Below are 14,874 nucleotides of genomic sequence, written 5' to 3'. Positions count from 1 at the left end.
TGATGAAATTCCTGTCGAAATTCTTGTAGAGCAGGTCTTCTGGTGATGAACTCTTTCAGTTTTCTTTGTTTAGATATATTTTCAATCTCTTCATTTCTGAAGAAAAGATTTGCGGGGTACAATATTCTTCAACAGAATTTTTTTATTCTTTCTGTACTTGAATACATCACCCCTCTCTCTCCTGGACTACAAAGTTTGTATTGGGAAGTCCCTCTAAATTCTTATGGTGGTGACTTACATGTGGTGACTCATTTTTCTCTTGTTGCTTTCAAAATTCCCTGTGTCTTTGACCATAGACAATTTACGTACAATGTGATTTCTCATAGCCATTGCAGATTCAACTCATTTGGGATTCTTTGTGCTTCATCAATTTGGATGTACATCTCTCATTCCATGTTTGGTAAGTGTTCAAGTCTTTTGTTTCAAACATACTTTTTCTCTTCCTCTTCTCATATGGGACTCCCATAATTCACTCTTGTTTCTGTTTGTAATGTCCCATAGTGTTTCTTCACTCTTAAATTAATTTTTCTTTTCACTCCTGTGGCAGGATAACTTCAAATGACCTATCTTTTAGTTCACTGATTCTTTCTTCTGCTTGCTCGAGTTTGTTGTTGAATCTCTTTATTATATTCTTCAGTACAGTCATTGTATTCTTCAGCTCTAGTTTCCAGTTGTTCTTTGGATGGTTTCTATTACTTTGTTGAACATCTCATTTGGTTGATACATTTTCTTCCTGAATTTTATGAAGTTGTGTGTCTATGTGTGTTTCTTGTATTTCACTAAACTATTTCAAGAAGATTATTTTGAATTCTCTCTACAAGAGTCCATAGATCTCTGTTTCTTTAGAGAGTTTATTCTTTTCATCATCTCATGTTTCCTTGATTCTTCATGGTCCCTGATTTGTTGCATTGGTATGTGCACTGGTATTTGAGTAAGCAGTCTCTTCTTCCCTTCTTGGACTCTGTGGTCCATGTGTTGCTTCATCTTCACATATATATTCTGTGATTTTCACAGTGAATTCTTGCCTATTGATAGTCCTCTAGCATGTAAGTGTGGAAGGAAACCTGATCATGTTTACAAAGTATTCTTTAGGAGGGATCTGATAAATTGGGAGGTCTGTCTGTGTCATCAGAGGAGCTGATGGGAAATTGGGACCCTGCAATTACCTTAAAATTATGAGAAATATTAAGGTACAGGAAGGGAACTTACACTTCTGAACGAGGTGGTAGGTTTGAGGACCTGTTTTTGACAGTGTCTTGGAGATTACATGGGTGGTGGCCTTGGATGTTAACCTACACGTGGTCAGCAGTTTACAGAGAATTCTCAAGTGTGGCAACCCCAAGTCCTGGTGTCCAGAGCTGAAAGGCCCAGTCATGATTTCTTCTAACACCTTGGTCCTCACCGCACAGTTCTTGATGTCTCTGAGCTCATCATCCTCTCCCTCCCTGGGGCAGAGGAGGAAGACATTAACTACTGGGCCCCTGAGTCTTTACAAGTGACCTGGCACTGTTCTGAGCATACTGTAGCAGTTACTATCACCCTCCTGGCACCCTGCAGAGGAGATACCATTATCCATCTTTTCAGTGAGAAATTGAAGCACAGGGAGATTAAGTAACTTGCCCAGGAGATTAAGTAACAGCAAGTGAGTAATGGACACCAGACTGTATTCATACATCAAAGATATTTGGGGCTTTTTGGAAAGAGCATATTTTGGCTAAAACCCCACGTATCTCAACCCATGGTGACAGATGAAGGCCTGTCTGTGGGGAATGAGACTCATCATGTCTACATCCACAGGATACCAGGGTGCTTTGTCCTGGCAGGAGCAGTAGAGCTGCATCTCATACAGTGGAGCAGTGCTCACCAGGGAACAAACTCTCTTGCTCATCAACAACAAATCCCAAGTCCTTTTGACTGTAAACCAAAACACAATATATGTGTCCAATTCAGTACAAAAGGGGCTCTTAACAATTTTGTGTTTTTTGTGCTTTAGATGTTGGGCTATGGGGGTGGGGGTGACAAAGTACTTCTGCAGAGGTACTGGGCAGTAGGAGGGATCAGCGGCAGCGTCCTGGAGAGTGACTGAGAGCATATGGGTGGGAGATCTTGACAATGTGAACAGCAGTTCCTGAGGGGGAAGCACTCCTGGCCGGGTTGAAGGCAGATATTTGGGCCGCAGAACATTTGTGTGCAGCGGGGATTCCTTAAGGTGAAGTTGATGCACCTCCCCTGTGTGAAGAAGAGTAGAGAGAGAAGGTCACTGAGAAGCCATTGGAATTGGGAGCAGAAGGCTGTGCTTTCCTTGGCTCAAGGGGATTAGGCTCAGTTCCTGTCAGGATCCCCAGGGTGAGCCTTTGTTGATGCCCTTCCTCTTCCTAGGTCCTGGCCTCCAGCCTGCACTTCTAATTCTAGACTCTCTTCAGATATTGGACATATGCCCTCCCTTCCCTATGGAGCCCCGTTGTTGTGACTCTGGACTCCCTTTGCTCTGGTGTTGAACTTGCCTGCTCCCCTCTGCACTGGGAGCCTGGTTAGCAAGGACAAGGGCTTATTGCCACTGTAGCCCCAGCATTGCCCAGGTTCTCTTGATGAGTATGTGCCGAAGGGATGGGTTCTCACTGCAACCCTCAGGCTGGGGTTGAGTCCAAAGTGCAAGGGCAGCTGACGGCGCCCTCAGATGGGTGATGGGCTCTGGAGGCAACAGCACATACAGACCCCTTGGTTTGGGTAGAGATTGATGCGGACCCTTTGGGACACCATAATCTGTCTGCAGCATCACAGGGAGGGTGGTGAGCACACTGACCAGCTGACAGCATCTATGGGCAGCCCTGGACTGGATCTGTCAATGGGACTCCAGGACCTCTGGACTTTGGGTTATTCAGACTCACCTGGACACTTTCTTAGCCTCACCAAAAACTGACCTAGCATTCTTCATAACTGCATTATTTGTTCAGTGGCATTTTATTATTTTATCCCGGTTTTTGTTTGAAAAACAGGTAAGACTTGGAGCGTTTCAGAAACTAGACTAACTTTGCAGATTTAGTAACAGGTTGAAGTCAGTACTTTCCTACAATCACTCCTGAAAATGCCAAAGGGACCTTTCCCCATCCCTGCACAGTGCCCCGCAAAGCAGATTTCTGTGCCCTATATTGTCAGATCCAAAATGCCTCCTTGTGTCACAGAAATGACCTAAAGCCTCTACACGGGAGCACGTGTAACTAGAAGTGCCCATTCATTCATTCATTCATTCATCATCAGAGGGCTCAGTGTGTGTGGACCACATGCATCGGAACAACTGGATTTGGTGCACTCGCAACACTCTGACCTGCAGGACTGGTGTGTCTCTGTCCCCCACACCCTACTGGGTGACACTGGGTATCCTGTGAACATCTTGACCATTGCATTGATGAGGACAGTACTTGATTTCCAGCCTTTCAATTCACCAAGCCCTACAGCCCCAGGGCATACGCACTGGCTGTTTCCTCCGTTTGGAGGGACCTCTCTGGATTTATTTTTATCAGTTATTTCTCAGCTTAACTGTCACTCTCTCACAGATTCTGATCTGGCCAAACAGCCACTCACTGAGATATTCATGACTTTCAAGTGTCTAGAGAGCTGTCTAGAGACAGGTGGAGAATGGGGCTTCTGTGCAAGCAAGGCTGGGACTCAGAGCTCGATTCAGACCCAGAGCCGGGAGCCAAGCTGCAGAAGGAGCCCCGACACCACTGTCACCGGACAGTGTCTCTGCTGGATGTGAGCATGCCTCAGGTGTGTCATCAGCAGTGTCCAAGAGACTTTCAGGCCTATCCAGAGCTTCTAAATGCCCACCTGTCCAGCCACCAAGAGCCAGTGTTTTCCTGATTCAGGGAATGTGGTCAGTACACACCTCACTGCAGATCTTGGGACTGCAACATCCTCCAGGCCCCTGGCCCGGTCTGTACAAAAGGTCTGATAATGGGGACACCAGGAATATGATGCCCAGGCAGGTGCTTCCCAAGAGAACCAGGAGCAAGGCCCTCCTCGAATCTGGAGGCCTGAGAAGGGCAGCTCTCTGACGGTTTGGGGGTAACCATCATGAGACCATGAGTGCTGCACCGAATGGGGGACAGAGCGGTGAGAAGGGTGGAGCCAGGCTCCGAATTCAAGTCCCGCTCTGCTGCTCCCATCCTTTGTGAGCTGGGACAAGTCACTCAGCCTCTCTGTGGGTCACACCCGCCTCCATAAAGCTGGGATCTACCAGTACAGTAGTATCTACCTGTACATTCACTGGGAGGATTAAAGCAGTGAGAACATGTAAACTTCTTGAGCAACTGACCCACAGAAAGGATGCAATAAAATTATCTATCATTATTATTATTAAATAACAAGGATGACAAGTGGAGAAATTGGGCTTCTCCACATTGTCATAGGTACTGACACAAGTGGGGCATCTTTGCTACCTGGTAAAACCAGTCAGTGTTGGCCAGACAATATTGGGGGGGGGTGTCACCATGTCCTCCGCCACTCCTACAGCTGAGTGAGCAGCCCAGGAGGGTCTCATGGATGGGGTGCAGCCAGCAGTCCCACAGGGTCGGGTAGGCATTGGGGAGGGACGATGGACGGGAATCCAATAGGCCTCTCCAGCCCTTTTCGCTTAAGATTGCAATTGCTGGGCATTGCTCTGGAGAAGAAAGGTCCTGACATCCTTGAGACGAGGATGCAGGGGAAATGCACGGGCACCATGTTGAGTATCGTCTGGAAGCTCATGAGCTCCAGGTCTCCACGCCTTGGGCGTTCCTCTCGGCAGATGCCCGGAGAGGGCTCTCTGACCCACAGTCCCGGGGGCAAATGTCAAGGGCAAAAGCAAGACCCCAGACATGGGGAGCATCCCTGTGCCCTGCTTACCATGTCCCTGTGTGGACACCACATCAATGACATCTGGTTGCAGCGCTGGACAAAGTCACACAAGGTATCCAGTTTTCTCTGAAAAGCAGATGTGGTTGTGAGGAAGCTACAGGCATAGATGCTGCCTCTAGAGGGGTAGTGTCCCCTCTGACTTGAGATGGTCTGTCAGGGCTCTGTCCCCACCAATTCCCTGAGACAGCACTGAAGCTACCCTTTGGGGCCATCCACCAACATCCAGAAACTTGGGCCCATCCCAAGGGGAAACACTGGTGGTGATGGGAACATGAGCCCTCGTAAGTTTTGGCCTCCCCAGGGCCACTAGAGTCGAGAGGGCTTTGGCTTTTCTCTGGCACCAAGTGACTGTAGTCCAGTACCCAGAGCTCATTTTCATGCCTTATGGGTCCAGACCTGTGCACGAACCGGCTACCCGCACCTCCTGCTCCCCAGCCTTGGGGTCATCACACCTTCCCAAGGGACTTTCTCACCTCCATTCGTTCCATCCTGTGTCCCTGGCACCCACCATGGACAATCACTCTGGGGCATGACATTTCACATGTCTCCTCTGGCTCCGAGGAAGAGAAAACACCGTCTGCGTCCTTGTCTGGCAGCTCCTGGGTGCAGACACATGACATCTCTTGCCCCGGCACCTGTCAAGTACTGGCCACTCAGCAAATGTTTGTTGGAGAATCAAGGACAAATGAACAGCACCCAGCACAGTAAGAGAGTGGCCTCCATGTGAGAAGCACACCAACTCCTTTTGGTTTACAAAGATGGCTCTTTTCCAAATATCAACAAACTCTATCCTGTCCCCTTGGTTCCTGGCGGCCACCCTTGCATGAGAAGCTGGGCGTGAGGCTGTGCCATGTGACAGAGGCTGGCAGGTGTGTGGGCATTAGCAGGTGACAGGGCTGTATTCACCCGACTCTGGCAGATCCAGCCTCCCCAGGCCACACTGCAGCCAGTGTAGACGTCAGCCCGGGCAGTGACCCTGTTTCCCACCAGATCTCAGGCCCAGCTCCCCCTGTCTGGGGACACGGCACCCCTGCTCTAACTACTTCTTATGGACCCTGGGTTGGGCACCACCCCGGGTCAGCCCCAGCCTCCTCACTTGACCCTTGGTCCCTGTGCTCACCTACGCTATGCCCCAACAGCTCAAAGTCAGGTTAGGACTCCATCCACCCTCCCCAGTCCCCGGTCCCTAAAGGCCAACCCTGCCACGACCCTCATCCTGACATGAGCCAGGGATGAAGACCAAGGAAATGGAGCCCAGCATACATCAGAGCCCGGGGAGGGGGACCAGGTCCCTGAAACCTGAGGATCCTTTTCCAAATGCTAGTGTGAGTCCTGGGAAGGTTCAGTCTACAAAGAGTCTTTTGGGAATTGAGAAAAAGCCATTTATATCAGGAGGGACCATAGCTGTTTCTGAAATAGGCTACCCCACATTGCTGATTCAGTGATAAAGGCCCTGGTGCAGGCTGTCTTCGGAGGTGTGGAAGCGTGTTGTCTGGGGGACATTTTGTGAGTCTCAGGTCCTCTCTGGGGTCCCTCCCTGCCCTCTGTCACCCTCTTCTTTCTGCCACCTCTCTCTGCCCAGGTAGGTGGGAGCGGGAGGGGTGGGGGCCGGCATCTCCCCATACACGTCAGAGGGCCTCTCTGTGCAGGTCAGTGTGGGCATCAAGTATGCTGACAATATCACTACGAAACACACCACTTACTTTTTCTGGTTTCTGGGCTGGTGGTGGCTCCTTGACGATCTAGGATGTTAAAGAGACATAAACACAGGCTGGAAGGGGCATGGAGGGCTCTGGCTCAGCTATGCAGACAGAAGGGGACCCCGCTCGGCAGCAGTAAGGGATCAAAACATGGGCTTTGGGGTGTCAACCTAGGTGCCCAGAGCCTGAGGGTCTGTGGCCAACAGGCTCCACCTCCCTGAGCCTCAGGCTCCTCAGTCATGTTGGGGGAATCGGTATCTCCGTGGAGGGTCAAGGGGGAGACAGGCAGACTAAGGCCCCTGGTCCCTGGTAGAGTTTTCAGCAGCAGCCCTGACATCATAAGAAGACAAGAGAACACTCGCCACACCCCTCCTCCTCTCCCCTTCCCTCCCTCCCCCTGCAGCCCTCCCTGCCTCCCAGCCCTCAGGGATGACAGTACACCTCCCTCTCCCCGACCCGGCTTTCTCTCCTCACTTCTCGCCCTTGGCAGAAATTTGACCTGCTGGCTTCTATGCTGCTTTGCTTGTCCTTTCTCAGCTCTGCTTGTTCGTCTTCTTCACCCACCTCTGGCCTGTGTCCTTGCAAACCTAGTCGGCCAGCGCCTCTGCCTTCCCTCCCACCCAGGGCCAGTCCCTGTCCTTTATCATTATCAGGGCACCTGCCACACCCTCTGAAGGTGACATTTACCCTCAATGCTCCCCAGCTACCAATACCATACCAGACACCAGATGGTGAGCGCCTGTGGGCAAGGGAGGCAGCTGCTTCATTTCTGCCCCTCTGTGCCCAGCACGGGGCCCTGCACATCCTGGTGACTTAGTGATGACTGATGAAGGAATGACGGAAGGCACCAGAGATGGGCAGGGATCCATGCTGTTTTCAAAGGCGCAGCTGCCCCCGGGGTTAGCATCCTCCCGGCCAGCATCCTTCTCCCTTTGGGCCATCAGTGCCCTTGCAGACCCCTCTTTGTCCCCCAACAGCAGAGACTCTTGGGGCCTTGGTCCACCTGAGTCCTTCAGAAGCCTGACTGCTGTGGGGCAGCCCTGGTCTCAGGAGGTCTGGGGTCCTTGTGCCCCAGGGGCCAGGACAGCCCATAGGCCACCTCCCTGTGAAGGTGAAAGCATGAAGCAGGTGGCCCCCTAGAAGCCCAGGCTGTGTCTATGTCCGGGACAGGAGGACAGTGTCTGTGTCTTGTTTGCTTGTGTGTTGGCCCTGGAGCTGATGGGAACACGCCCGCAGGCAGGATCGTGGGGCAGGCATGGGCATGGTCCCTTGGGGCTTGGCGAGGGCTGGATGCAGGCTGCGTGGGCAGGGGTCACTCACCTTCCTGCGGCACAGCCACCAGATGCACCAGAGCATCAGGGGGAACAGGAGCAGGGCTGGGATGAGGGCATAGAAGTAGAGAGGGTTGACATAGAGGGTGAACTGTGGGGATCGTGATGAGCGAGGCTCCTCGGGAGGCTGCTGGGCATCTAGTGGGGCAGCTGGTGGAGCATTCTTGCCATCTGGTCCCGCTTTCTACAGAAAAAACACACAGCAGAGTCCCGGCATGGACCAGGAGCCTGCTACTTGGATCCCATACCAGCCCACCCTGTCCTCTCAGTCCACATTCTACTTGGTTGCCCCACCTGAGGAGACAGCTTCTAGGAGGTCGGGGCTGGTACCCAGAGAGCCACTGTGGGGCCCTGGGCCACAGACCCCACAGCTGGCCCTGCTCAGAGGCTCTCCCCAGAGCCCTGTCAAGGAAGCCCAGTCCTCCATGCAGTGACAACCCAGCCCTCACTGCCTGCCTAGTATGACATACAGGGGTTTTGTGAGGACCACAAAATGCTACGACACACAGATGGGTGAGGGAGGGGCTTCGGGGCCCCAGAGAGGTGTGGGTGCAAGAGCAGAGGCAGGACACCCTGCTCACCTCCCCGTGCCTCCCTCCCCTACTTCCCCCCTCAGCCACCTCGGGCCAAGCTAACTAAGCATGGTCACAGCTGCTCCCACACTCCTGACCCCTGTGCCGGGGACCCCGACTTGGAGGGCCCAGGGTTCCTAGAGGCCCTGGACCCTGTCCCCTAGTACACAGCGCCCCAGCCTCTCCTGCTCACCCCGGGTGGAATCCAGGATGGAGCCTTGAGCTGCCCACCACAAGGCCAGGGCCAGGGGAGGTGGCAAGGTGGGTACAGGCTGGGCAGAGCCTCAGCACTGTTCCTGGACTCTGCTTAGGGCTCTAATTTGTCTCTTCCATGTGCCTTCAGTGACACTTGGTTCACAGAGAGAGCAAAGGTTTGCAAGGCCTGGACAGTAAGGTGACCCCCAGGTGCTCTTTTTAGTAGCACTCTCAAGGCACTACCCAAGCCTCATGGGGGTTCAGCACCTGTAGGTTGGGCTAAGGGCTCCGAGCTACCTGGGAGATGCTGCTCAGGGGCCTGTCGGCACAAGCTACCTTTTGGGCCTGCCTGGGGTGTTGTGCTCTTCACTTGCCTCCCCAGGGTGCAGGGTGTCAGGACAGCCTTAGATGCTAGAGCCTTACCCTGGTACTCGCACAGTTCCTGCTGGTGATGCTAACATTCTTCCTGATGAAGCTGACACCATGGTTCAGGCTAACTTCAACAAAGACTTCCCTAAAGCACAGAGGGGCAGACAGTGATTACCAGACCAGACAGACAGAGATCTTACACTTGGCTCCAATTGTAGCTTATAATATCTCCTGACTGTAAAGACTTTGAACATCAGGTATTCAGGGCTACCAGAGAGCAGATAGCAGGGGTAAGCGGAGCTCATCCCAAAGTACTACGAGGTCAGCTTCTGCAGTGAAGGCTGACCAGGCAGTGAGGATCCCTGCGTGGGGCCAGATGTCCTCGTGGCCATGAGTGAAGTGACCAGGGGTGGCGGTATGATGTCACCATCCCAACTCCTCTGTGTGTACAGAGTATGTGAATTTAGCTCCAAAAGGCTGCCTGGAGCAAAGGTACCATCCCTGGGGCACATCATCTCCTGCATCCTACGCTCCTCAGCAGAGCCTGGGCCACAACAGATCGCTGAGCACCTCCCGGGACCACCAACCAGGGCAGGTGTGAAGGATGCCCTCAGTCCTCCTAGAGACAGACATGTGCTGCCCCAGTAGAGGTGGCTTCCTAAATTTTTTACACCTCATGGTGGCAAAAACTGCCCACTTGGCCCCTGGGCTGGGCACTTACTGATCTGGCTTCTCTATCTTTACTCCCGGGCATGTTATTCTGTTATCTTTCACAGACTTGGCTTTTATACCTGAAAGACAATCACATGAGAAGAATGTCAGTGGACTTGTCCACCCATCCGCCCCTCCCCTTCTGCCTGCCCTTGGAAGCAGAGCTACCACTTTGGCAGAAGCAGCTTCTCTTCTCTGCCTTCTTCTGACACCTGCTGTGCACCAGGCACTGTCAGGGCTCTGGCGTTTAGTGGGAACAAGGCACGCAGAGGCCCTGCTCTCAAGGACCTGACATTTGTGGGATTGGAGAGGGAGACAGACAATAAAGTAACAATGAACAAAATACACGCCGGAGTGAAAAGTGCAGTGACATCAATAAGTAAGGGACAGGATAGAGAAGGGAGGGGAAGAGACAACTGCTTAGGAGCAGGTGACCTGTCCTTTCCTTTAGAGACTCAATTTCTCTTTAAGGGAAAGTGAAATATTTATACAGGACATGATGGGATGTCTGGGATTTGCTTCACAATAATCAATGGTGAGAGTATCAGCACAACCAGATTGGCCAGGATTGGTAATTACTGAAAGAAGGGGAAGGCTGCTTCAAGGGCATGATACGATTTTTGCTACTTTTGTGTATTATTGAAAATTCCCATTAAAGATAAGGTCTCTGTGAGGCAGTGTTCCTGGAGCTGAAACCAGATGAGGGGAAAGGCAGGGAAAGGCAGGGAAAGGTCTGGGGAAGAGGGTCTGAGCAGTGGGAGCCTGTTCCGAGGCCTGAGGCTTAACTAGCTGAACTTGTGGGAAAGAAGTGAGTGAGGAGAGGGGGCGGGGCCTCGTGGGCCCTGGGAAGGGGTTTGGGCTTTATTCTAAGTTCAGTGAGCCTGTCGCATGGCTCGCCAGGTTTGGGTAAGTTTGGACACAGAGGTAGCAGGGCCTGCAGGTGGACTGGATGTGGGATGAGAGCAAAGAGGAGTCAAGCGCGACGTGCCCGTTAGTGAGGAGAACGCCTGGGCGGGTGGTGGTGACATTTATGGACACAGGGAAGCCTGAGGGGAACAGGGCTTCTGTGTTCGTGCTTGTTCTGTAATTTTATGGGATCTGGGAGGTGGCACTCCGGAGGCTCAGAGAGTCTGTAACTAGTAGCTGTGGAACCTTCTCCTCACCTGAGCCCTATCTCCTTACATCCTTGTAAAAAAAAGATGTAAAAAAAGATGGGAAGGCCCAGCTGCTTTGACTGCTGGCTTTCCTACCAGCTTTCTCCCCACCCTGCTCAAACGTCCCCAGGTGCCAGACTTCCCCTGTGAAAGTTAGAATCAATGGTCCCAGAGGGCTGCAGCAGTTCTGACATCGGTGATTCGGGGGGAGAGTCCTTTCGCTGGCCTTTTTCATGACACAGGCTTCCCAAGGCCCTAGGAGCTAGGTCACCACTTCCTGGGGTTTGGAACCAGAGCTCTGCACCAGCTGCCCTGTGTGCACAGATGCTGGCCTGCAAAGTTTTGCTGTGTAGGATGAAAACAGGTTCTCTCCTAGACTTGCACCCACAGGGCTGTGATCAGGGGTTAGGGACGAAGTTCTACAGGAGGGGCCATGCCCAGGGCCACACCTCTAGGGACATGTTCCGCAGCATCTCCCTGAAAGTGGAGATAGCTTTAAATGCTCTTCTTTTAAATTTATTCAAAAATAGGCTTGTCATCTGTTTAGAAATATTCTCTAATTTTTACAAGACTGGAGTCTAGGTGTCACTACCTGGACACTTAAACTGCAAAAGCACACAGATCATAATCAAACGAAAGATTTTCCTCTTACATTCCTAATCTGTTAGTGTTTTTAGAGCCTCCTTTTAACTTAGGGGTATTTTGGGGTGGGAAATAATATGTCTCATGAAGAAGGCTCTGGGTGACGCTTAATACTTTCCTCAATTCCACTTCAGTTTTAATTCTATCATTCAGGAAAACTGTGGTTTACCAGCTGTATTTGAGATGTTACCGGCACTTATTGGTGGATTTGGAATCGGGGTAACGTCTTATTCTTTACTTTTTTGTACTTCAGGCTTTCTACTGTGTAGCATTGTTATAATCAACAATCTCTAATAATTTTTATTGCTTTTCTCTTTTTTGCCGTAAGTCAGGGCTATTCCCTTCAGAATGGTTCATTAACATGGAAAGGTTTTTGGATCTAACTCAACTGTCAGATTAGCTGTGAACTTCGGACAGTGTTAGTCCTTTGTTGGGACTGAAAATGAAAACTAATCACCGAGTATGGTTAGGGGAAAGGATCTGCATCTGAAGGATAGGATGGTTGGGATTAGTGTGAAAACAATTCCAAAGGGGAGCAACTGACATTCCATAGGCTGTTCACAATCCAGAACAGGGAGAGGGAGGTGACGGCAGGCACCCCACATACTAAGGGCCCAGAAAAGCATGGGTGACTGGAAAGTAGTTTCCAATATTAACGGATTAACTAAGTACTTCACTTGCCACATTTAAAAAGCTTTGTCTTAGAATATGAAAACTTTACATACTAGCAACAGACAAAACGTATAGAAACCTTGATCAAAATATTTCTTCTTTATGCTTCTCTATATTTTCTAAACTGTTTTGCCATATGTTTTAATCAGAGGAAAATGTAATTAAAAAGAACCAAATCAATCCTCATCAGTGCATCAGGGCTCCTGGCGATAAATAGCCCTGTATGGCCACTTCCTGTCAGCCTTGACTATGTGCAGTGAGGCGGTCAGCAGAGGTGCCCAGGACTGTGGGATGAGCTCTCCCGTGTGAGATCCTGGTGCTGGTCCAACTCAGAGAGAAACACTCGTGATATCTAGAGTGGGAAAGCAATATAGCCATGGACCACAGGGGAACATCTGAACACATTTCCTGGAGGATAGGTTGAGTCCCACCTTCCTCAAGAACTGTCATCTCAGTGAGGTGAAAGGACCAGACTGGGCAATCACATCACCTATGCCTACTTTCCAGCTCTTTCTGAACCAGCTTGTGACCTTGGGCAAGCTCTTGAATTGACTCTGACTCTGGTTTCAGATCTACACAAAGGAATAACAACAGGTTTCTTTGGAGAATTAACTGGGATAGTGCATGTAAGGCACTTAGCACATTAGCAGATGTAGTAGGTGCTCAATAAACATTAGCTCTCCACATAAATGTGTTACTCAGTCCTAATCACTTCTGAAGTATAAACTAACACCCTGAGGCCATCTACACACTATGTGGTGTGAGAGTGTGGCAACGGCAGAGCCCTGTGCATTCGATGCACCCGTGGAAGAAGGAGAGATGGCCCAGAACTGTGTTGGGGCCGAGGACTCACTCTGGGTTTACCAGATGGCCCTGGAATGAAGAGTGTCACTGAACATAATATAATCATATTAAGTCAATGCATCAGGGGAGGGTTGAGAAGGAAGGGAAAGTCCCACTGTCCCCAGGCACTCTTTGTGGGAGATCAGGCCCACCTCAGCACTGAGGACACATCTGCTTCCCCAACTGTGTGCTTCCTCAGGCCTCTCACCCTTCCTGGAAGGACACCTGGTGCCTATTTCCAAACAGTAGCTTTACATATGTGATAGGGCTTAGTTAGTACACCTATCATACTGGCCCCATTTCACAGTACAGATAATAGAGGCTGAGAGCAGAACACTCATTAGGTCAAGATCACACATGAAATGTGGGCCAGAGCCAGGATTCCGGGGCTCAGGCCTGGCAGTTGGCATCCTCTCTCAATCCCAGGTGACCACACGGCCCTGGGAGAGCTCAGTGCACCTGGCCCAGACTCAGTGCCCTGGGGCCGCCTCCACTTCCCACCAGCAGACTCGTGAGATTCAGGTCCTTGTCTCTCAAGGGAAGTGAGGGCCGAGGAATGTGTGGGGGGAGTGTAGCAGTGAGGACAGACCCAGCACCCCCAACCCAGCTTTGAGAGGTGCACTCCCCAACCAAAGACGCTCTTGATGTGCTGGGGACTGATCACTTCCTGGCCTGAGATGAAGGGAGCAGTGGCCAGGCTTCCCAGCCAGGTCCTTCCTTCCATTGTCCATGCTGTCTCTGTCCTCACAGTGTTCACAGTGAGTAGTGAGCAAGGGCTTCGACGGCCTAGCCGGCTCAGGGAATGCAGTGTGGTGTGGGAAGCGTGTCACTTGGTGGCACCAAGGGGGTTACTCACCAAACAACCGCGTGTCGCCGAAGTTAAATCTACAAATAACTTCATCCTTCTTCTTTGCATTATTAAATCCTTTTCCAGAAATCATCAATGCATTTTCATCTGCAAGGGCAACACCCAAAGGTCTGTATTAGGAGGGGCTGAGTGCTGTCTTCCCTCTGATTTTGCAGTTATGACAGGCCACTCCATAACTGAATTACCAGGGACTCTGATGAGGAAGCATATGCGTCTGAACCAATATCTGTGTGCACACTGGGCCTCACCAGGTATCACAGAGGGTACAACTTTGATGGATGGGCCTTGAGCAATCGGGGGCTTCTCACCACTGCCCCTGACCCATCCAACTCATTAAAGGCACCCAGTCTCATACCGTCCACAGGGGCAAACCCAGCCATAGGTTTCTGACTCTGAAGCCAAGGTCTTCCCTGAAAGGCACAGGCAGTGCTGTCCACCAGGCCCTCTCTTACACAAATGCCAGGAACCCAGACAACGCAGGCTGAACACAGTCCTGACCCTTGTCTGAGCTGAGCACACAAGCCTGGGTGTCTGGGGGGCTTTCTGACACTAGGGGGTCTGCTCCTCCTCTGTGTCTCTCTCTCTGCCTATGGCAGGCTGGAGACCCCAGGAGCAAGGCCAGGACCTGGGCGAGGCAAGGAGGAGGCGAGGACCGAGCCCCGGAGAACCCCCCATGGCAGGCGACGTCCTGCCTCAGCTGTGGGTCTGAAGTCCGCAGTGACTGCTCTGCCCCGCCCCCTTCCTGCCCCTGCACGTGCCTCACACAGACCCCCACGCCCCCCACAGAGATTCGCCAAGCACCTCCTTCTGTCGGGGTGGGAGACACTGATAGGCAGTTCTGAGCCATAGGGGCTCCCCAGGCTTCTGGGTGCCCACTGGTGCTTCCTGACAACTGAAACAAATACTAGGGCATCCAGAGAG

The sequence above is a fragment of the Hyperoodon ampullatus genome (assembly GCF_949752795.1).
Source record: "Hyperoodon ampullatus genome assembly, chromosome: 1".
Lineage (NCBI taxonomy): Eukaryota > Metazoa > Chordata > Mammalia > Artiodactyla > Ziphiidae > Hyperoodon > Hyperoodon ampullatus.
The sequence above is the reverse complement of the archived record's forward strand: the minus strand, read 5'-3'. Positions refer to the sequence as shown.